Source organism: Caretta caretta, chromosome 20 (assembly GCF_965140235.1).
Source record: "Caretta caretta isolate rCarCar2 chromosome 20, rCarCar1.hap1, whole genome shotgun sequence".
NCBI lineage: Eukaryota > Metazoa > Chordata > Testudines > Cheloniidae > Caretta > Caretta caretta.
The window spans coordinates 14,629,215-14,653,872 of NC_134225.1; the positions used below are offsets into that span (position 1 = coordinate 14,629,215).

Sequence of the window (24,658 nt, forward strand, 5' to 3'; positions counted from 1 at the left end):
AAAAAATACATTTTGGGTTCTTTTTACTTGTTTTCTGTTCTTGGTGGTCACGTTTTCATGCTTTGCTTGGCAAGCATGAGGTATATTAACCTTTTCATTTTAATGGAAAAAAGGAAAGCTGAAAATTTCCACATAAGCACATGACTCCGGACGCCAGGGCTTTAAGAAAAACACAAGCGATCATGAGAATTGGCAGTACTGTCTGGAACTTGGGCTGCTTCTCTACAAAGACATGAACTTTGCCCTCAGGGAATATGTTAGCTAATGCAGTTACAGACAGGATTGTTTGCAGAGATACTGTGTTTTAATTAGGTCTGATTAAAAAATTTCTGTTGAACTCTTTATGGATGGAAAATGTGGTCTCTGAGCAAATGAATTTTTTTTGCAGGAAGTGTCTGCTTAGCTCAAAATTTTTCAGTTTTTGTTGGAATTCTGAAAACTCACAAATTTCATCCAGAAATAAACCAAAAATGCAGTTTTGGCAAACAAGCAAGCAAGCATACAAACTCTGGATTTTAAAAAATTATAATTCTTCAGGGGGGAAAAACAAACAAACAAACAAACAAACAACCAAACAAACAACCTCCCACATATTTCAACCAGCTCTAATTTCAAGCAAGACTATTTCAATAAGGAACATGCTGGATTATTCAAAAAAGAATAGGATAAGTTCACGGAGGATAAATCCATCAATGGCTATTAGCCAGGATGGTCAGGAATGCAGCCCCACGCTCTGATTGTCCCTAAACTCTGACAGAAGCTGGGATTGAGTGATCGGGGATGGATCATTTGATAATTGCCCTGTTCTGTTCTTTCCCTCTGAAGCATCCAGCATTGGCCACTGTTGGAAGACAGGATACTGGCCTGTTGGGTGACTGGGCCTCAGTTTCCTCATCTGTAAAAAGGGGACAATGACACTGATCTACTTTATAAAGTGCTTCGTGATCTACTGATGAAAAGCACTACATAAGAGCCAGGTTTCAGAGTAACAGCCGTGTTAGTCTGTATTCGCAAAAAGAAAAGGAGTACTTGCGGCACCTTAGAGACTAACCAATTTATTTGAGCATAAGCTTTCGTGAGCTACAGTTCACGAAAGCTTTTGCTCAAATAAATTGGTTAGTCTCTAAGGTACCACAAGTACTCCTTTTCTTTTTACATAAGAGCCAGGTATTATTATTCTTTACCCAGATCTCTTTCCTGAGTTTTGGCTTTATTGATAATTCAAAAAACAACAACATAAATCACAGTCTGAGTTTGGCTATCCTTAGGGCTACCGTCCAGGCCCTCCTGTTCCTCGAGAGCCATGCCCACCTTTCCGACACCCAGGGTGGAGTCAATGAGCCAGACCTGCTCCAATGAGTCAGCAAAACTGCATCAGCTGTTTGCAGGATTCCAACACCTGCTGACCGGGTGGGTCCTCAGAAAAGCCCTGTCACTGCATTATGTAACAGCTTGATGTGGCTTTTAAGAATTTCACCCTCTGAAAATATTCAATGATTATTTATTTGTATGGCAGGGGTGACTAAGGGCCTCAGGGGTGGATCATTGCTCCATCATGGTAGGTGCTCTGCAAACACAGAACAAAGTGACAATAATGAAAGCCTAGATTTTCAAAGGAGACTAAGTGACTTCCTCATTGTGTGATCTTGGGTCTGTGGTAGAGGGAGAACTTGAACCCAGGCCTCCCAAAACCCAGGAAAGGGTCATAAACACTAAACCAGTCTTCCACTCTGGCTGTTGAGTCCATAGGCGCCGACTCCATGGGTGTTCTGGGGCTGCAGCACCCATGGAAAAAATTAGTGGGTGCTCAGCACCCACCAGACACAGCTGTTCGGTGGTGCCGTCACCAACCAGCTGTGTGGCAGCACCTCCAATGAGGTACTCGGGGGTGCTGCTAAACAATGGTTTGGCAGCTCGGAGAGAGGCTTGGGGGAGGACGGAGAGCAATGCATGGGTGGGGGCCTCGGGGATGGGGTGGAGCGGGGGCTGGAAGAGGCTCAGCAAGGGCGGGTCCTTGGGGAAGGGATGGAGCGAGGGCGGGACCTCAGGTCGGATCGGGGGTGGAGTCGGCATGTATGATTGAGTCCCATGGAGAAAGAATAAATCTGGTGAACACTATGAAGAGGGCTAAAATTCAGTCTGCTTAGTTTCAAAGAGTTCAAGGGCAGAAGGAAGGGTCCAGTGGAGCAGTTTGTGGGATGCCTGGAGCAGCTCATGGGGGCGGCTGGCAGAGCGGAGCAATTCGTGGGATGGCTGGTCGAGCTGAGCCCCATGGAGAGGTGGGGCAATCAGCTTTGGACCACGTAAGGTGCCCCTTAGCTCCCCCCATCTCCACCCAGGTTGGGAGGTAAAACGCTGCAGATAAACTTTCAAACTCTGGGGTTGCACTAACCAGGGACAGAGACTTTTAGGGTGTTGGACTTTTGGGATTTTGGGTTGCTGGACTCAAGAACCAAAAAAAAAAAAAAAAGGGGGGGGGCGGAGAGGGATAACTCAGTGGTTTGAGCATTGGCCTGCTAAACCCAGGGTTGTGAGTTCAATGCTTGAGGGGGCCATTTAGGGATCGGGGGCAAAAATTGGGGATTGGTCCTGCTTTGAGTAGGGGGTTGGACTAGATGACCTCCTGAGGTCCAACCCTGATATTCTATGATTCTATGATCTCATCTAGTTTGACCTCCTGTCTATCACAGGCCATTATATGTCACCCAGATACCCCACTGTTGAGCCCAGTGACTTCAGTTAGACTACAGCATTTTATCCTCAGGATGCTAAATTGTTGTGAATCACAGGGAGGAGAGGTTTCAGAGTAGCAGCCGAGTTAGTCTGTATCCGCAAAAAGATACAGAGCATCCGATGAAGTGAGCTGTAGCTCATGAAAGCTTATGCTCAAATAAATTTGTGAGTCTCTAAGGTGCCACAAGTACTCCTTTTCTTTTTAGGGAAGAGAGAGGAGAGACCAAGGACAGGGTAGGCCCATTACTCAACGAGGAGGGAAAGGCAATAACAGAAAACTTTAGCAATGGCCAAAGTGTTAAATGCCTTTTTTGTTTCAGTTTTCACCAAAAAAAGTTAGCAGTGATTGGCCGACTAACATCGTGAAAATCAGTGTAAATGCGGTAGCATCTGAGGCAAAAATAGGAAGTTAAGAATTACTTAGACAAGTTAGATGTCTTCAAGCTGGCAAGGCCTGGTGAAATACAGCCTAGGAAACTTAAGGAACTGGGTAAAGTGATCTGAGTCATTAGCAATTATCTTTGAGAACTAATGGAGGATGGGAGGACTGGAAAAGGGCAAATATACACTAGAACCTCAGAGTTACAAGCACCTCGGGAATGCAGGTTGTTCATAATTCTGAAATGTTCGTAACGCTGAACAAAACATTATGGTTTCTTTCAAAAGTTTACAGCTGAACATTGACTTAATACAGCTTTGAAACTTTACTATGCAGAAGAAAAATGCTGCTTTCCCTTTATTTTTTTTAGTAGTTTATGTTTAACACACTACTGTTCTGTATTTGCTGTCTCTCTCTCTCTCTCTCTCTCTCTCTCTCTCTGATGCTGCCTGAGTGGGTACTTCCTATTCCAAATGAGGTGTGTGGTTGACTGGTCAGTTTGTAACTCTGGTGTTCGTAACTCTGAGGTTCTACTGTAGTATCTCGCTATAAAAAGGGGAATAAGGACAACCCAGGGAATTACAGACCAGTCAGCTTAATTTTGGAACCTGAAAAGATAATGGTGGAAATAATCAGACAATCAATCTGCAAGCACCCAGAAGAAAATGAGGTAATAAGTAACAGTCAACATGGATCTGTCAAGAATAAATCCTGTCAAATCAACCTAATGTCCTTCTTTGACAGGGCAGGAAGACTTGTGGATGAGGGGAAAGCAGCAGTTGGGATATATCTTGCACTTTCATGATAAAGAGATTGCACTACAGTACTTGTATGAGGTGAACTGAAAAATACTATTTCTTTTATCTTTTTTACAGGCAAACATTTGTAATCAATAATAGTCATATAAAGAGAGCACTGTACACTTTTTTGTATTCTGTGTTGTAATCAAAATCAATATATTTGAAAATGTAGAAAAACATCCAAAATATTTCTGATGAATTTAAATTGGTATTCTATTATGGTGTGATTAAAACTGTGAGTAATTGCGACTATTTTTTTAATGTCGTGATTAATTGCGATTATTTTTTAATCGTTTGGCAGCCTTACTTTTGATACTGTCTCGCATCACCCTCTTGTCATGGGGTCCATTCACTGCAAGCGCACCTCCTCCTGGCGACTCTGGGGACTAGCTGCTTCCAGGTGCTGCGCCCTCCTCTAGTGGTCTTTTCATGTGTCCTGTCTCGCCCTGCGGCCCCTCTTGCTCCAGGAGCTGCAGCTTCCTCTTTGTGACTGGGGCCTCCGGACAACTCACTGTGTCTTTCAAGGCAAGCTGTCCTAGGTGGTCTGCTGTCTGCCATCTGGTCTGCTCCACTTCCCTAGTGGCTGGGAGGAAAACCTGGGCCTGCCTTCTGCTCCAGGGTCCAGCTCAGGGTCACTCTGATCAGCAGCCAAGATCTGTCCTACCCCACACCGTGTTGCTTTTCTCCTGAGCCTTCCCTAACTTTTTGTCTCTCCTCCTCTGGGTTTGCCAGCCCAAGCTCCCTCCTTCCAGGTAGTCTGCAGTTGCTCCCTGTCTCTAGCCCCAAACACACCACCCGTCTCCCAGGGAGTGACTGCAGACTACTTCCCTTGCAGCCCCTTTCTGCTCTCAGCTCCTGGCTTTAGACAGGCCCCTTTCGTTCCTATCCAAATGAGCCTCATCTGATTACTCACTGCTCCCTGGATCCTCCACCAGATGCAGCCTGGGGAGTTAATTGATCTACCTGGCCCCCTTAACCCCTTCAAGCCTTGTGGCAGGTTGAAACCCAATCACACTTCTCATAAACAAACTAGAGGAATATAGATTAGATCAGTGGTTCTCAAACTAGGGTCACCGCTTGTTCAGAGAAAGCCCCTGGCGGTCCGGGCCGGTTTGTTTACCTGCCGCGTCCGCAGGTTTGGCCGATCGCGGCTCCCACTGGCTGCGGTTCGCTGCTCCAGGCCAATGCGGGCTGCGGGAAGCGGCGCGGGCTGAGGGATGTGCTGGCTGCCCTTCCTGCAGCCCCCATTGGCCTGGAGCGGTGAACCGTGGCCAGTGGGAACTGCGATCGGCTGAACCTGCGGACGCAGCAGAGAAAGAAACTGGCCCGGCCTGCCAGGAGCTTTCCCTGAACAAGCGGCGGCCCTAGTTTGAGAACCACTGGCCTAGATGAACTATTATAAGGTGGGTGCACAACTGGTTGGGAAAGCGCACTCAGAGAGTAGTTATCAACGGTTCACAGTCAAAGTGGAAGGACATTTTGCATGGGGTCCTGTAGAGATCCGTCCTGGGTCTGGTTCTATTCAGTATCTTCATACATGATTAGGCTAATGGCAAAGAGAGTACGCTTATAAAATTGGTGGATGATACCAAGCTGGGAGGGGTTGCAAGCACTTTGGAGGACAGGATTAGAATTCAAAATCATCTTGACAAGTTGGAGCAATGGTCTGTAATAAATAGGATGAAATTCAGTAAGGACAAATGCAAATTACTACACTAAGGAAGCAATAATTAATTGCACAAATGCAAAATGAGAAATGACTGCTTAGGAAGGAATACTGCAGAAAAGGATCTGGGGGTGATAGCGGATCACAAACTAAATATGAATCAACAATGTAATACTGTTGCAAGAAACGCAAACATCATTCTGCGATGTATTAGCAGGAGTGTTGTAAGCAAGACACAAGAAATCATTCTTTCACTCTACTCAGCACTGATTAGTCCTCAGCTGGAGTATTGTGTCCAGTGCTGGCCACCACACTTTGGAAAAGATGTGGACAAATTGGAGAAAGTCCAGAGGAGAGCAACAAAAATGATTAAAGGTCTAGAAAGCATGACCCATGGGGAAAGATTGAAAAAACAGGGTTGATTTAGTCTGGAGAAGAGAATACTGAGGAGGGACATGATAACAGTCTTCAGGTATGTAAAAGGTTCTTAATAAGAGGAGGGTGATAAATTGTTCTCCTTAACCACTGAGACTAGGACAAGAAGCAATGGGCTTAAATTGCAGCAAGGGAAATTTAGGTTGGACATTAGGAAAAACTTCCTAACTGTCAGGGTGCTTAAACACTGGAATAAATTACCTAGGGAGGTTGTGGAATGTCCATCATTGGAGGTTTTTAAGAGCAGGTTACACAAACACCTGTTAGGGATGGTCTAGATAATACTTAGTGCTGCCTCAGTGCAGGGGACTGGACTAGATGACCTCTCAAGGTCCCTACCAGGAATTTCTATAATTCTAAAAGGTACCACCTATGACACCTTGTGCCTCTAAAGAGATCTGGCCGGACACTATAAGCTAATAATATTGAGAAGGACGGTGGACTGTGTCACTGTTCCCAAAGTAATCTCTGACCCCTCTGTGGCCTTCTTGATGGCCCCTTATTTAGGTCTCAGGTCTCACTTTTCTCAGGGCAGAGTCAGGCAATGCTCCCTCTAGCGCGGAGATTTAGGCTGCAATTCTCTGATCATCTCAGTGAGTCTGACTTTATTCAGCACCTGCTGGTCTGTTCTCTCAGAGGCAATGACAGGGCTAACCAGTGAGCAGCCAGCCTTCCTAAAGCAAAGTACTGTTTATTCAGAACAAAAGCATTCTAGAGAAAGCAGATCTTGAAACGAGAAAGAGCTCAGATGTATACCTAGCTTCCCATGTATCACCCATCTTCCACATGGTGACCCTGGCAATCATCTCATAGGGCCTGACTCTCTGATCACAGTCCCATAGAGTACAAAATCAGAACGGACCATCTAGTCTGACCTTCGGTATAACACAGGCCATAGAACTTCCCCAAATTAGTTCCTGTTTGAACTAAAGCAGATCTTCTGGACCAAACAAATCCACCTTGATTTAAAACTTGCCTGTAATGGAGAATCACAACCACATTTTAAAGACTCCTGTTCCATTGTCCTACTGCAGTGCTTCTCAGCCAGGGGTATGCGTACCTCTGGGGGTACGCAGAGGACTTCCATCAACTCATCTAGATATTTGCCTAGTTTTACAACAGGCTACATAAAAAGCACTAGCGAAATCAGTACAAACTAAAATTTAATACAGACAATGACTTGTTTATACGGCTCTATATTTTATGCACTGAAATGGAAGTACAATATTTATATTCCAATTGATTTATTTTATAATTATATGGTAAAAATGAGAGAGGAAACAATTTTTCAGTACTAGTGTGCTGGCACGCTTTTGTATTTTTATGTCTGATTTTGTAAGCAAGTGGTTTTTAAGTGAGGTGAAACTTGGAGTACGCAAGACAAATCAGATTCCTGAAAGGGGTACAGTAGTCTGGAAAGGTTGAGAACCACTGTCCTACTGTTCTTACGGTTAGGAAGTTTTTCCTGAGATTTAATCTACATCTGCTATGCTGTAGTTTCAACCCATTGCCTCTTGTGTTGTCTTTTGTGGCAAAAGAGAACAACTTTTCTCCATCTTTTTTATGGCAGCCTTTCAAGTATCTGAAGACCAGTATCATATCCCCCTTAATCTCCTCTTTTGCAAACTAAACATACCCAGTTCCTTCAACCTCTGCTCGTATGGCTTGCTTTCCATCCCTTTGATCATCTTTGTTGCTCGCCTCTGGATCCTTTCCAGTTTCTCCACATCCTTTCTATACATTGGTGACCAAAATTAGCACAGTACTCCAGCTAAGGCCTAACTAGCGCCGAGTAGAGAGGTATTATCACCTCCCATGACTTGCATGCTATGCCTCTGTTAATGCAACCCAAAATTGCATTTGCTTTTTTTGCAACAGCATCGCATTGCTGGCTCATGCTGAGGTTGTGATCCACCACAACTCCCAGATCCTTCTCAGCAGTTTCTCCCCATTCCGTATGTGTGTATTAATTCAAGGTGTGACCGTACCATGGATTTATATAGTGGCATCATGATATTTTCTGTAGTATTATCTATCCCTTTCCTAGTGGTTCCTAAAATTCTGTTAGGTTTTTTGACTGCTGCTGCACTTTGACTTTCCCAGACTTGTCTCCTGCATGATTAATTCTAGCTCCTACAGGAATCTTGTAACTGCCCCATGGAGCCAGAATACAGTCCTTATCCCATAAAGGTACATACAACACTGATGAAGTTGAAATCACTGTCTTTGGATCTTCCATGTGCCCATCATACCTGTCATAGACTATTGCAGAGAAATCTGTGTGGGCCAGAACAACAAAGGGGGTTGATGGGGGAGGGGGAAAATTACTCCACAAATAGCTTCACGGTATAACCTGTTCCCTGTTAGCCCCTCCAGTCTGTGGGAATGTCCAGAATGAGCCCTGCTCGTGAGATTTCATGGAGGGCAGATGGGGACATAATAAAGAAAAGGTGAAGTTTACCCACAGCCTCTCTCAGTTATGGCTCCTGAAGGCCAAATGGCCAGAGGCTCCACTGGGTGGAAATGGACGTCACTTATTAGACTTGGGTGGAGCTACACCCATTTACACCTGCTGAGCATTTGGCTCAGTGCATGAGCAAACTGCCTGAGACATAAGAGGTACCTATTATGCTATTCAAAGAGTTGGAATAAGGCAGCCAATAGGAGATGGGCCTGTGCTTCACAGTGCCAGTAAACATTGCTTACAGAGGAAGGGTGTTCCAGTGGTTAGAGTACTGACATGGGACGTGGGAGACCTAGTTGCCTTCCCTGCTCTGCCACAGATTCACTGTGGGACCTTGGGTAGATCACTTGGGGCGAGAGCCACAAAAGAATTTAAGTGCCTAAGTCCAAAATATAGATCCTCAAAATCCCTGTTAAGCTGCTCCCTCTGCCCATAGGCACCTAAAGACCCCAGGGCTCCTAAACTGCTGCCACTGGGCCCGTGGGCAGTCACCTAGAGCATGCTGCCGCTGAGCGGGATTCTCAGACCAGGTGTTCCCTTGCTGTCTGGGAGGCAGGTGTTCTCAGAGCAAGCCTAACTTGCAGAAAACACAGCTGAGGAAGGTAGCCACTTTATACCTAGCAGGCTAGGCCGTCATCGGGAAGAGCCGTGTTCTGATCCCTACTCTTCCTCACTGAGAGCAGGAACTGAAATGCAGCTCTCCCAACTCCTAACTGGGGGGTGGAGGGGGGGCACAGGGTATTCTGGGCTAGCGTGCATTCAGTCTCCCCTGTTGAAGATGTTCCATTTTATATTATATAAATATTCATTGGAGCAGGGACTGGAGCCTGGGTCTCCTAGGTAAGTGCACTAACCACTAGGAAGTAGGGTCTTTCTCTGGCCCAATGATTATATAAGTATTGTATTGGGAACCTAATTTGGGGCTGTGGATTCCAGTATGTGCCTAAAGTTCAACGTTACAACACTGAGCCTACGCCCCCTTTGTGGATATAGCCCCTAGTCCAGGGGTGGCCAACCTGGGCTGAGAAGGAGCCAGAATTTGCCAATGTACATTGCCAAAGAGGCACAATATTATGTCAGCAGCCCTCCATCAGCTCCCCTGCCCCGCCTGCCAGCTGCCCCACCCATCAGCACCTCCCCTCCCTCCCTGTGCCTCACGCAGGATGCAGGAGGCTCTGGGGGGCGAGGAGAAGAGCGAGGGCGCGGCAGGCTCGGGGAAAGGACAGGGCCTTGGGGGAAGGGGTGAAGTGGGGACAGGGCCTGTGGCAGAGGCAGGGGTTGAACAGTGAGCATTGGAAAGCTGGCACCTGTAGCTCCAGCCCCGGAATCGGGGCCTATACAAGGAGCGGCATATTAACCTCTGAAGAGCCGCACGCGGCTTCGGAGCCAAAGGTTGGCCACCCCTGGCCTAGTCTCTCTAGTCTAAGTTCCCCATCGGTAAAATGGGAATAACAGCACTTCCATACTGCCTTGGGGGAGAGAAGGGGGAGGCCTATGTGTGAGGTGCTCAGATACTACAGTTCTGGGGGACAGAGAAGTATTTCGGATGGAATCACACCTGGGTGACTTGGATAAAAACTCCTGCCCAGTAAGAATCAGCTTAATTCTCACTCAGCTTCCATTTGAATGGTCCGTGGGGCGATTTTCTTCAGTACTGTTTACCCTTTAATCTAACCCTCATTGTTAATTACCCTTCCCTTTTCATTTGTGCGATTAATCCCCACTCCTGTACAGAGCCATGTTTTAAATACATGTGACTTTTTGAGGTGCCTTATAGATGTGAGACAGGAATGGAACGAATGTTCTGCTGTTTGGCTCCAGGGCTCAGATGAGCGACGCAGCCCTGTACATTAAAGCACTTCTTTCCATCTAGTCTAATTGCAAAGACAAATATTTGTGTTTATGAGAGTTGGTCGGTCTATAGTTAGCTTTTGTGGCTTGTAAGTACCTACATGGCGAGAAGCGATCTGATAGCATTGAACTCTTTAATCAGGAAGACAAAGGCAGAACAAGATGCAATGGCTGGAAGCCGAAGCTAGGCAAATTCAGACTGGAAACATTTGTGCATTTTTAACAAGGTAATTAACTATTGAAACACCCTACCAAGGGATGTGGTGGATTCGCCTTCCCTTGCAGTCTTTAAATCAAGACTGGGAGGGTCTTTCTTGAAAGATATGCTCTAGCTCAGCCAGAGGTTAAAGGGCTTGCTTCAGAAATCACTGGGGCTGGGGGGGGGGGAGGTTTTATGGCCTGTGTTATGCAGGTCAGATCAGTTTACATTAATGGTCCCTTCTGGCCTTAAACATCTCTCTGACTCTAGTTTATGTTTCTTCTTGGAAACTTTATTTTAGGAAAAGAAACTATGAGCTGAGGGAGGACCAACTGTCATTTAAAAACAGCGCCAAAATTTTACCCCATAAGGACAAAGGTCCAAATTCTCCAAGGTATTTAGGCACCTAACTCACACTGGTTCCAAGGGGAGTTAGGCACCTAAATGCCTTTGGGGATCTGAGCCAAAAGAAACTGCAGTTTCCCTGCCCCACCTTGCACACACGCATATATACATACTTGCACATGCATGTCAGGATAAGGGTTTGACTGGGACCTGGTCTAACATGACCATACAGGGGAGAAGAGAGGAGGTTGAGTCTTCCAGCATATACCACCACCCCGTGCATTAGTGTTGCCTGGATCGTGGATTTGGGTGTGGTGGGCAGAACAAAGGCTGTGCTCAGATGCTCTGTGGGTGGGAAGGGATGAAGCCAGATCTCTGTTTCCCTGACATACCAGCTGGCTGGATGTATGTAGGTAAGCACGCTACACCCTTGTAGGGTCTGTAGCAACCAACTCCCCCAGCACAACAAAGAGAGCACTGGGAACCGTGTGCCACAGATGGATGTCTACAGTGCAGGTCTTATGGTGCTCCCCAAAGCATGGTGCACCCACATGTCACCCCTTTCCTTAGAGCTGTGCCAAGAGATGCAATCTGTCCCATATTAAACACGGGAGCTATGTACCACCTGAGCTTGATGGGTGAGATTGGTTGCCAAGCTTGGGTAATGCAAAGCAGCTGCAAACCTGGCTTAACTGGTTAAGGCAGGTTTGCAGGAGCCTTGCATCACAGGAGGAGAGTACCGTTGAATCTGTCCCCCTGGCTGGGAGTGGGTGGATTGTGACAAGTTAAATAAGAGAGTGAGGCACCAAGGCCAGATCTGAGCCCCAGGTATTTAGGTACTTAACTCCCATTGAAAACAATGGGAGCTAGGAACCTAAAGACCTTGGAGGATCTGGCCTGAGAGACTAAGGGCCAGATATCAAAGGTATTGAGGCTCCTAAGGATGCAGATAGGTGCCTAGTGAGATTTTCAAAAGCACCAGAGTTAGGCACCTAAATCCCATGGATTTCAATGGGAGTTAGGCACCTAACATACTTGAAAATCTGGCCTTAAGTCCGTCGCCCAACATCACACTGGGAGTCTGCTGCAGAGGAGGGAGTTGAACACAGGGATCCTGGGTCTGAAACTAGTGCCCTAACCACTAGGCAGCATTTCCTTTCTTACTGGCATCAATGGGAGGTGACACACAGGGCCAAGATGCACCAGTAGGGACCTCATCTCAAGAGGGCAAAAATTTGCCAGGTGTTTGCAGCCAGTTTTCAATGGTGCAAAGGGGCCGTAAAACCATGTTTCCTGTTCAAATTTTCCTTCCCGTTCTCAGTCTCTCCTGCCCATTCTGTGTAGTTTAGAGCCAGATTCTGCCCCCTTACTCACCTTGAGAAGAGCTTGACTGAGTAAGGTGCAAGTGAGCATAAGTGCGACAGCATCCATCCCTTCCTGGGCTCAACTGGAAAAGCCAGCTGGAGGCAGATGGGGAAAGTCTGAGCCGCATCCTTAGCCCTGGTTCAGGCTGCTTTGTGATGTGTCAGCAGTATACTGTAGTTAAAAGGCCAGCATAGAGTGGTGGCTGAGGGCTGTTCCTGACAGAGGGGAATCTCGGCACAGTGCAAAGCTCTAAGCCAGCTCTCTGCCACATAGGCAGCATGCTAGGATGGGGCCCAGAGTGTCCAGTGTTGTGCCTGATCTTTGGCTGCTACAGTTGGCCCACGGTAGCCGACGTCATTTAAAGCAGCCTTGAGGCTGCTCTAAGTTACGCCATTGGACAAAATGCCCTCTGGCTCACCTAGATTGGGGGAGTGGAAAGGTGGCTTAGAATCATTTTTCTTCATGTCCCCCCCATCCCCTGCTCTCCTCAGCTATACAAAGGGTAAAGTGGGCACAGCTGAGAATCTAGGCCTGTGACTCATACACAATTGATGCCTTGACCAAATCATGAACAAACCTTCGTGTGTTCAGCATCAGTGTCAAGCTGACTAGCATCATCCATCCCTTCAGAGCTCCTACCTGCATTTTGCTCCTTCCTTTTTCTTCCTCCTCATGTTGCAATTGAATAGATTCGGTTCACTGGCAGAGGCTGAGTGGGAGAGCGGGGGAGAGGGAGACCTGGAATCTGGAAGACTTAGAGTTGTCTGTCAATGAGGGAAAGCAAGGTCAGAAGCTCTTTGGGACACAGACAGTCCCATTGTCCCGCTCCCTGATTAGCGGTTGCTAAGCACCACAATTATTTACACGGTTGCCAGCTCTTGTGATTTCAGCATGTGTTTTGTGATATTTGGTATTTTTCTTAAAGCCCCAGCTCCTGGAATCAGCTGATTCCATGAAAATCTCAGTGTTGATTCGAAAAAAAAAAAGAAAAGAAAAAATGCTTCTAGCCTTGCTGGTTGCAGAAAACAAAACAAAACAGGAAAACGCACCCGCTAAAGGTACAAAAGCCAGAAGGTGAATCAAGAGAACCAAATATATTTCTCTCTCGATCCCAGCCACAATCTAATTGCAAAGACAAATATCTGTTTTTATGAGAGTTTCTCAGTCTATATCGAACTTTTGTGGCCTGTAAGTACCTACCTGGGGAGGAGAGATCTGATAGCAGAAAGCTCTTTAATCAGGCAGGCAAAGGTAGAACCAGATCCAATAGCTGGAAACTGAAGCTAGGCAAATTCAGACTGGAAATAAGGTGCACATTTTTCATTTAGGTAATAAACTGATGCTCCCTTTAAAAAGAAATTGCTTATAATGAACTGCATGCTGGCAAAAGCTCCCAGATTGCCTGGGCACCACAGGGCTCTGTTAACCCCAGAAAAGGTGTAGCAAAGGTAGCAGCAAAACAAGTGTCCCCAAACACACGCTGCCCTGCCACACCCCCCTCAGCTAATATGCTTCTTGCTCTGAAGTACAGGAACCCTTTTAGGCACAAGAGGGTAAGCCAGTCTCTGTACCCCATTCATTCCAAAACCAGGGCTTAGCATATGTTGGCCTTAGCACCTCCTATTTATGGAGATCTCACCAGCTGCCGTGTTATCACACGCAGAAGGGACCCCAAACATTTAGGCACGTAAGTTAGAAACCTGTACCTTAAATTACCCCTGGAAGCCTTTGGAGATCAATGTTATGTTTTAGTTAAACACAAGTTACTGGGATCAATAAAAGAGTAGCTAGGCAAAATTCTGTAGCCTAGGTTATGCAGGAGGTCAGCTTAAATGATCATGAAGGTCACTTCTCATCTTAAGTATCTATGAATCTAGGAAGGGTGACTATTAAGAAAATGACCCTCAAGGACAGTGGTGGAGACTCAATTCCTTGAGACATTTCAAACCAGACTAGACTCAGCCTTGGAGAATAGACTGTAGGGAACAATCCTACACAGGAGTAGTGTGGTGTATTGAAAACTGTATTGAAATCTTAGGCTGTCATTTTAAAAGATCAAGGGGTTTTCCTGTTCCTGCTTGCAGGCTTGTGGGGTTTTGTAGGGAAGCCTATGAATTGAGCCTAGCAGCATCAGCCAGCAGCCAGCTAGCTTAGAGATAGGTTGGGTGAGTTGTGCCTTTCCTGTTTTAGGGAGCAGCCTGCTTTGTCTCTCTCTGTTTTTGATATCTTGTGTGTTGAAGTTCTGGATTCTACGAAATAAAGTATTGTGATGTTGTACCTTCCAGCAAGAATATTTGATGTTTTTATCTAATTGTGTGTATGCCTTGAACATAACATGTGAGACCTAACAGGCCTGGATTAACCAATGGGCACTCAGTTGGAGATACTCTATCTCTTGATGTCTTCAGATCAAGACTGAATGCCTTTCTGGAAGATGCTTTAGTCAAACACAGGATATTGGGCTCAATACAGGAGTAACTGAGTGAAATTCTATGGCCTGTGATATACAGGAGGTCAGACTAGATGATCAAATGGTATTGTCTATTCTTGAAATCTATGAAAACTGATACGTGTTCCACATAAAAGTTGCACAAGTTTAAGTAAATCAGTCTGAAAGCATAGCTTGAGTTAAAGTGGTGGCAGATATGGCTCAGTGGTAGTATGCCTCTGTTGTATCTGTGAAGGTCTGGGTTCAATCCCAGAAATTTCTAAGAGGTTTTCTTTGGGTAGCCAGTTTTGGCACCACACTTCAAGAAAGATGTGGACAAACTGGAGAGAGTCTAGAAGAGAGCAAGAAAAATGATAAGAGATTTAGAAAACAGGACAGAAGAGGGAAGGTTGAAAGCACTGAACCTGTTCAGTCTAGAGAAGAGAAGGCTGAGGGAGGACATGATAACAGTCTTCAAATATGTAAAAGGTTGTTATAAAGAGGATGATGATCAGTTGTTCTCCATGTCCACTGGTAGGTTCAGAAGTAATTTGCAGCAATGGACAGTTAAGTTAGATATTAGGAAAATCTTTCTAGCTATAAGGATGGTTAAGCACTGGACCAGGTTACTAAGGGAGGTTGTGTAATCCCCATCACTGGACATTTTTAAGAACAGGTTAGACAAACCTCTGTTGGGGATGGTCTAGGTAAATGTAATCCTGCTCCAGCGTTGGGGGTGGAATACATGACCTCTTGAGGTCCCTTCCAGCCCTACATTTCTAGTATTCTAACTCAGTGTGTAGAGCAGGTCTTCATCCTTACTTAGTGAGTGTTCAAAGGGCACACAAGATAGAAGACACCATCCCTGTATCAAGAAATTTACACGCCAGATAGATCGGCTGCTGGTCTGAATCGCACCTGTTCCATGCAAGCTCCCCCGCTGATGACTACGGAATGAGCAAGAGGTACTCTGTTGGGCTACTGGTGTCAAATGTGGTAGAACTGAACTGTGTGTTAAGGGTCTGTCTCACTGAGGACTTTAGACCAGTGGTTCTCAACTTCGTCTAACCAGGACCTCCTTGGGACTTCCTGCCATGTAGCTAGAACCTATCTGATGCACCACAACCATCACGATATGCTGCCTTCTCTCACCAAGAGGGGAGACTCTGGTGCATCATGAGAGATTAGGGGGGAGGGATAGCTCAGTGGTTTGAGCATTGGCCTGCTAAACGCAGGGTTGTGAGTTCAATCCTTGAGGGGCCCATATTGGGGATTGGTCCTGCTTTGAGCAGGGGGTTGGACTAGATGACCTCCTGAGGTCCCTTCCAACTCTCATATTCTATGAATGAGATTAGTTTGACCCATAGAGAACTGAGGCATGAAACACCCAACGACAACTCCCATGAGGCACCACCATGGCATTTCAGAATTAAAATACTTTGTTTTTCATGTTTTCACCAAAAACTCAACATTTTTCTGTGGAACATTTTGACAAAAATGATTTCCCCTTCCCCCCTGACTTTTTCTGGAATTTTTCCATGGAACCTCCCAGGCCCCACCCCTATTATCCTGCCAGCTCTACCCAGTGATTCCTGCATTTCAAACTCTGCAGACGTAGGCAGGCACTACTGTACTGGTTACACTTGGTTCACATTTTTAAGGTTTTTCCCACAAGAATAAGGGCTAGAAACATTATTTTTTTATCAAAAGGTGAAAAAGTGGATGACAAGGAGGATGGTTCTAATTTGAGCCGACTGAAGATTTTTCAACAAAACAGTTTTTCGTCACAAAATGTTGATTTGTTGAGCCCCAAATGTTTCATTTTTTATGAAACTTACTCAGATCCAAGGTCAAAACCAGTGTGAGAGCAAACTCCTGGAATGGTGAATAGCCCCATGGTCAGGGCACATAGTTGGATAAGAGACCAGGATTCAACTGCATGCTCTGAATCAGGCGGAGCAAGGACCTGAACCTGCATTTTCCAGGTTGTGGGTAAATTCACTGGACTGTTGGCCATTCTGGGATGATTCCTCTGTTTGAGACCCTCCACGTTGGGAAGCCCTCCTTTAATTTATGAATAACCCACACTGCTTGTTGAAGTCACATGCTGGTCACTATTGTGACTTGGTTTTTTTGCTGTTCGATCTACTTCTTCTGGACTGTTAGGCTTGGCTACCGCCAGTGCTGGAGAGACCCGTAGAGTCGGTTCCTCTGTATGGCTTTCACTGGCATCTATACTTTTATCACGATGCAATTTTTCTTGCCAGAAAAGAACTCTGCAACGAGGTGACACTAGAGGGCTGGACTTATGGGCAATGTTTCCAGTTTGCCACCACCGTGGAATGAACAAATCACCATATTTCACTAATAGCTGGTCTTTGAAAAGGTTTAGGGCAGTTTGCTGGACTTTTTCTGGCTCAAACTCAAGTTTAGATTTCCAACCAAGCTTCTCCTGTAATCTAGCCAATCTCTTCTAAAATGATTTCAGCAACTGCATGGCATTTCCCCAGGATTGGGAGTGATTCCTGTAGATTTCTGTAGCAAGATTATTATTATGTTTTTTAACATAGATCCTGAGAAATGTTGGTTAGGGAAAATGTGTTCGAATACTCCTCTTCTTTAATGCTGGTGCTAGAAACATTCTGCCAGGATAGTCATGATGTTAATTAGCCATTTTCACATTTCATAAAATGTGGATAGTTCAGCGCTGTGAATGTTTGTGGTGTACAATCATGCATCTTCATCTTAGCTTGTTTCATCTTGCTTGGTGCATACTTTGCTTATGTGTAGGAAAAGCTTTGCCCTCCATTAAGTGCTCTTAGATCTACCAGAGGCTTCAAAACAATTAGCTTCCCTTGCTCTTGCAATTTTGGTATTCCTTTCCAAAGGCAGCCACCTGCCTTTTGACCCCTTGCATGTGGGGTTCACCTCCACACACATCTCATACTACCAATGGGCCAGATTTCCCTGCATCTTATGGAGTCATTTAAATTTGTGCAAATCAGCTATAAAATGCTTCCATTTCTGAACCAGTGAGATTTTATACCCACTTTATGCTGATGTAAATCCTGGCTTCTCAACCCAGGGGTTGTGGCAGGCCTCAGGGGACTGGCAAACCATCCCATACTATCCACATGACTAAATCCTGGAAGTGGAGACCTGTAAGGTGGGGGTCCTTATATGGAAAACTGGGTGATGGTATGGAAAAGGAAGAGAATGACTATGTAAATGATTACATGGAGTGCAGTGCAAGAGAAAACCTGAACCCTATGTGTCATGGCTGGTGACTTGATTTATTGAGAGCACCTGTGTCATGTTTTATATTTAGATCACGGTGATATTTTGACCGGGAGGCACTCATGCTCAGTTCCAGATACCCAGTTCCCCAACCACTTTTTTTAAAAAAATTAAAATAAAGTTGCATAATGCAATAAAAGCTCATGTAAAAATTAACATGAAATTAACAACACAGGATAATAATTCAGTCATATAAACCAATTTATCTGTTATATTAACCTGTAATTAACCACGTGATGAATTAAAATAGGGTGTAATTCCATAAAAAGTATTACTCCAGTAAACTCTATTGATTCATAATTGGTTCTAATTTACATTAAAACAATTATCATCCTTGTTTTCTCTGTAGAATGGTTATGAAATTTTTGGAAGGGATGTCTGGAAGGAAAAATGTTCTTTGATTAATTAAAAGAAAAGGAGTACTTGTGGCACCTTAGAGACTAACCAATTTATTTGAGCATAAGCTTTCATGAGCTACAGCTCACTTCATCGGATGCATACTGTGGAAAGTATAGAAGATCTTTTTATACACACAAACCATGAAAAAATGGGTGTTTACCACTACAAAAGGTTTTCTCTCCCCCCATCCCACTCTCCTGCTGGTAATAGCTTATCTAAAGTGATCACTCTCCTTACAATGTGTATGATAATCAAGGTGGGCCATTTCCAGCACAAATCCAGGGTTTAACAAGAACGTCTGGGAGGGAAGGGGGGCGTAGCAAAAAACAAGGGGAAATAGGTTACCTTGCATAATGACTTAGCCACTCCCAGTCTCTATTCAAGCCTAAGTTAATTGTATCCAATTTGCAAATTAATTCCAATTCAACAGTCTCTCGCTGGAGTCTGGTTTTGAAGTTTTTTTGTTGTAATATCGCAACTTTCATGTCTGTAATCGCGTGACCAGAGAGATTGAAGTGCTCTCTGTCTGGTTTATGAATGTTATAATTCTTGACATCTGATTTGTGTCCATTTATTCTTTTACGTAGAGACTGTCCAGTTTGACCAATGTACATGGCAGAGGGGCATTGCTGGCACATGATGGCATATATCACATTGGTGGATGTGCAGGTGAACAAGCTCTCGTCTCCTCAGCTCTCGTCCCCTAATGCCCCTACTCTACTTGCGCTATATTGATGACATCTTCATCATCTGGACCCATGGAAAAGAAGCCCTTGAGGAATTCCACCATGATTTCAACAATTTCCATCCCACCATCAACCTCAGCCTGGTCCAGTCCACACAAAAGATCCACTTGCTGGACACTACAGTGCTAATAAACGATGGTCACATAAACACCACCCTATACCGGAAACCTACTGACCGCTATTCCTACCTACATGCCTCCAGCTTTCACCCTGACCACACCATATGATCCATTGTCTACAGCCAAGCTCTGCGATACAACCGCATTTGCTCCAACCCCTCAGACAGAGACAAACACCTACAAGATCTCTATCAAGCATTCTTACAATTACAATACCCACCGGTGGAAGTGAAGAAACAGATTGATAGAGCCAGAAGAGTTCCCAGAAGTCTCCTACTACAGGACAGGCCTAACAAAGAAAATAACAGAACGCCACTAGCCGTCACCCTCAGCCCCCAACTAAAACCCCTCCAACGCATTATTAAGGATCTACAACCTATCCTGAAGGATGACCCAACACTCTCACAAATCTTGGGAGACAGGCCAGTCCTTGCCTACAGACAGCCCCCCAACCTGAAGCAAATACTCACCAGCAACCACACACCACACAAGAGAACCACTAACCCAGGAACCTATCCTTGCAACAAAGCCCGTTGCCAACTGTGCCCACATATCTATTCAGGAGACACCATTACAGGGCCTAATAACATCAGCCACACTATCAGAGGCTTGTTCATCTGCACATCCACCAATGTGATCTATGCCATCATGTGCCAGCAATGCCCCTCTGCCATGTACATTGGGCAAACTGGACAGTCTCTACGTAAAAGAATAAATGGACACAGATCAGATGTCAAGCACTGAGGCTCAGAGTGATGTCGGGACTTTCTCCATTTCATACAGTGATTGACTGGCAGAGTCAGGAATAGAATATATGGTATTTTGTAGCTTTGTAACTGTTCTGATTTTTGTGTGTGTGTGCTGCACCTTTACATTTCTAGCGATCTCTCAGTCTGAAAGAAAGCCGCCATTTGGTGAGAAAGAATTGATGTTGCATGTTAGCAAGGAGACACATACACTGTGCTCTTGCATGGAGACTTGAATTTTGTTCTTTCTTGTTGCCCTTCATCTAAAATAAAAGCCAGCCAGGCTGCAAGGAAATATGGAAAACATAACTTAATGTGGCCTGTGTTATGCAGGAGGTCAGACCAGATTATCTAATGCACTCTTTTGGCCTTAAAAATCTATAAGTCTGTGACTAACAGAATCTAGAGCAGTGAACTCTCAGCCCTGTACCCTGTCTGCTTGATGACTCCAAATCTTCAACTGCAAGTTGTACAAAACGAAGACCTGTAAGAATTCATAATGGAAAGACAGAGGAGAAAAGGAGAGCCCCGTTGGGTTTCCTCACCTGCGATAATGGTTTCAAACAGTGGCAATCTCACAGCTTTGCTCACCTCTGAGCAGTTTGGGTCTCCTCTGCATCTCAATTCCTTTCTATACGAGGCACACTTTTGTACAATCTGTGGGCTAGGGTTTGCCCCAGAGTTAGAGAGGGGTGAATTTAGTTACGCATCCTTATCACTTGGGCAGGGAAGGTAGAAATCATGGCCAACTGCCTTGGATATGTGTGAAAGGCTGAGAGTGTTTCATCTGCCCTTGCTTTGCCTGTTGGAGCATGCACTTCAGGCCAGATACTCCAGCCCCCCAAGAATACGCTATGGGTGGCTGGCATACAATGAGCATGAAGGCTGCACACAGCTCTGTTTGCATTGCCCAACCTAGGCGGCAGAGCGGGAATACAAGGGTACAGTCAGAACATGCTACTGCTATTCTCACAGGGCCACTGGGAAGCAGAGTGTAACCTAGAGCAGCCCCGAGGCTGCAGTGCTGTATCTTGTTTAGGTTTAACAGGATGTACATTATTCGTATAATGTGTGCTGCAGTAGCACCTGGAGAGCAGCTGCATGAAATTTTTCAGATGAAACATTTTTCGCTGAAAAATGCAGATTCGGGTTGACAAAAACATTTCAAGAATTCGTGTGGAATTCCTCATGTTGTTTCTATCCAAAAATATCAAAATGTTTCATTTTGATATCTTACTCCAATTTTTTTTAAAACAAAGGGTTAAACAATCAAAAATGAACACACACACAGACACAGACACACACACGTCTTTGATTGACCTGAAATAACCTTTTCTTTTACTTCTTCAGTTTGCCAAAAAATTAGAATGAATTCCATTTTGGTTTGACCTGAAATGATTTTTTCCCCTCGATTATTTTGGTTCAGCCAGCAAACTGAAAAATCACTTATTCCTACAGTTCCACCTAGCAGTCCCAGTCACGGACCAGGGCCCCACTGTGCTAGGCTCTGTACATTATTTATTAGGTGTATTATGGTAGTATGGAGGAGCCCTAGTCACAAACCAGGATCCTTGTACCCACTCAACCCGAAAAGACAGTCCTTGTCCCAAAGAGCTTAGAGTCTATAAATAAGACAAGAGAGAAAAAGTGGATGCAGATGGGAGGGGGTACAAGGAAACAACAACAAAATGCCATAAAAGGGGATCTTCAAACACAAGGTGCTTACAATTTCAGATGTTTGAGATGACAGATATAGTTTGAGCTCACAGATCATTTCTCCTCCTGTAATTTAAACCCAGATATTTTTCCCCCCAAGGAAGAAGGAATTAAAAAAAAAAAAATTCAAAATGTTTTTCTAACCGCAGGAGAGCATGTGCCGTGTAGTAGGTGTAGAAGAGCACCAGCAAAACTTGGCTAACATGGGGCCTCCTGCATTCAGAACAGATTCTCTGGGGCAGATCTTCAGTGGAGCTGTGCCAAGGTATGTCCACTAAAGATCGGACCCTTATTAGAATTTTTCTCAATCCCCTTCTCTGCTTTTTTTTTTCGTTCTCTGTATTTATTTTTCTCTCTCCATCTTTGCACTAACTTTTCACCCTCCTTTCTTTAGATTTTTCTCTCCTTCCCCTCCTTTATCCTAATTTATATCACTGTTACACCTTTTGGATGCGAGCAGTTAGCCAACATCCAGGGCCTTGCCGGGTTGCTTCCGTTAGGAGAAATTCAGTTATTTCTTTTATACGATCCAGCTGATTTACAAAGAGTGTAAAAAGTTCTGTTCCTTGAACACAGTAGAAACCAAACAACAGGAGACAGTTTCTTTATTCACAATTCCAAGCCTCTTTCAGCCAGCACTCTGCCCAGAATCTCTCTCTATCAGCTTTTTTCCATGGTCACGCTACCAGTGCTTAAGTGGCTGTGTGTGGTGCTTCTTTGCTGCCTTTTCCATCTCCTGAGCATCCTCACGTGTGCCTTTTTGTTTTGGGTGGTGTCCCGTGCTCTGTTTTGGTTGGAGGAGGACCCTATTGTTTCAGATACTTGCATCCATCAAGAAGCTTAATGGCTTCCTGCAACTACCTTAAATGAAGGGCAGCCATTATACCTCTCCGCCCCCAGTTTCAGTGGGGTTTAACCCAAGTCTTAACATTATAGTGTTGCCTAGTGACCCCCAGCTGAGATCAGGGACCCATTGTACGGGTGCTGCACCGACCCAGACAGACATTCCCTGCCCCAAAATCTACACAGATGTCCTCGTGACATGTCCTCGTCATTGGTACCACCTGCGCAACCAGACCACACTGCTTCTACTCCTTTGTAGTTTACCTTGCCTACTAAACATGAACGAATCAATACTGAATTGCCCCTCTGAAACTGCACCCTTCTGGACAGGATTCTGAAGGTGGTGGAATGAGCTGTCCCATCCGTAAGGAACTGAGCCTGCTAGCAAATGATGGCCCCGGATTCCAAATTGAAATTGGTGAGAGATCAACACTTTTTCGGCTAGGGCTATAAATCCAGGCAAACATGACAAGTGGGAAGCTGCTGCAGACAGAAGAGAATTCGGTTCTGGAAGGGGAAGCATGCCTAGCATTAACCGCTTCATCCAAAGGCTTCGCAGGGTGGTGCGGAATGCTAGTCACGGGGCGTCATTGACTTTCTCCCTGCACATTACTCTCTATTAGCCAAGTGAGATCACTGCCGTGCTAGGGCGGGAAAGTGACTTGCGCAAGATCACCCAGCTGGTTGGTGGCAGAGCTAAGAATAGGTCCCCAGGGGACCACACCTTCTAGCGAAGCAAGAGAGCTCATGTACTTAGTGTCCAGAGCAATCATGGCATCTCTGAGCCTGGCCTCCTCATGTTCCCATCACTTCCCAGCTGCCCCTGCTCCCGTGCATGTACCCGGGCTGAGGGATGCAGGTAAAGCTGCTGTCTCTGCTGGTACTGACTCTGTGCGTTTGATCCTGGTAATCGCTGCAAGCATTTCAAGCAGTGCCTTAGCTCACAACCATGAGGGTTTGTCCCTGAGCGACCCTGCTTTTCTCCTGCTCGAACCACAACTCCTTTCAAAGCCTCAGAGCTCACGCAGGCCTGCTGCTATGCTCACTCTGCTCACTAGGTGGAGAGAGAGCAGTTTAGCACAAACACTGCAGCTGGACTGAGCGACTCGTCCTTTGTCTCCTACCCCGGATTGTCCAAATTGACAGTCTGCCTTTTCCTGCCCCAAGCTGCTTTCTCATGGCTGAAATTCTGTTCCTTTTGTGATCCTCCAACCACCAGCTCCAAGCTCAATGAATTTCATTTTCCTTTCTAATTGATTGTCCCTCTTTCATCTTCCCATGTCCCCTGATGACATCTTTAGATTATATTTTGGATGGGTCAGTTTCTGGAATGCTATTATTTTATCCTCTTGAAGGGTGAATATGGAGGATTTTCTACCAGACAGGACCTGAATTAAGATTTCTGTCTTTTCCCCTGCATTCCTGCCTCTCTTGTAGGTTTCAGAGATGCTGGGGAGTGTTATCTAGCAGCTAGAGCACAGGGAATTGGGACATTTGGGTTCTACTCTTGGCTCTGCCAGTTGGCTGTGTGATGCTGGGAAAATCACTTCACCGCCTTGTGCTTCAGTTTCCCCATCTGTGACATGAAGGTGAGAAATGAATTCCTTCTTCCCTGAGGTGTTGGGGAGAAATTAATTCCTGTTTGAGATTCCCAGGGCAAAGGTGCCTGGGAAGGAAGCTTTGAATTGTACAAATGCCAGAATTCTGAACTCAGTACTGGTACTGAAGCTAGGTTACGGAGAAGGAACTGATTTTCAAAGCCCACTTTCCTAGCTCTCTAAGATACTTTGACCCTCCATTAGGAAAGCAAGAGAGCACCTTATCACTCTTAAATCCATTCATCCTCACCCCTCCCCTGTGCTTTCACCCCCAAATTACAGATGGGGAACTGAGGCACCTGGACTCGAGGTTTCCAAACCCGTGCGTGAGCATCCACATTACATTATAAACCTGTGTTTACAGTTGCTAGACCCAGATCTCATAGCTATGCTAATGCATCTGTATTGCATTATGGTCTACAGCTTGCCTGCACGATGATAGGGTTTGGACGCAAGTCTCAGAAGGACTTGGGCTCTGATTCAGCCCCCTCGCAGAGTTCTCGGACACAGGTCCTGAATCAGACAGATT

At 45.3% G+C, this 24,658-nt stretch overlaps 1 long non-coding RNA gene across 1 annotated transcript in view; it reads left to right on the forward strand.

Annotated features, from left to right (window-relative positions):
• LOC125627668 (uncharacterized) overlaps window positions 1-24,658 on the forward strand; it is a 293,710-nt gene that overhangs the window by 136,162 nt on the left and 132,890 nt on the right. Inside the window, exon 4 of the long non-coding RNA XR_007354070.2 lies at window positions 21,838-21,953. This is a non-coding gene — a long non-coding RNA (uncharacterized LOC125627668). The remainder of the gene's footprint in view (window positions 1-21,837; window positions 21,954-24,658) is intronic.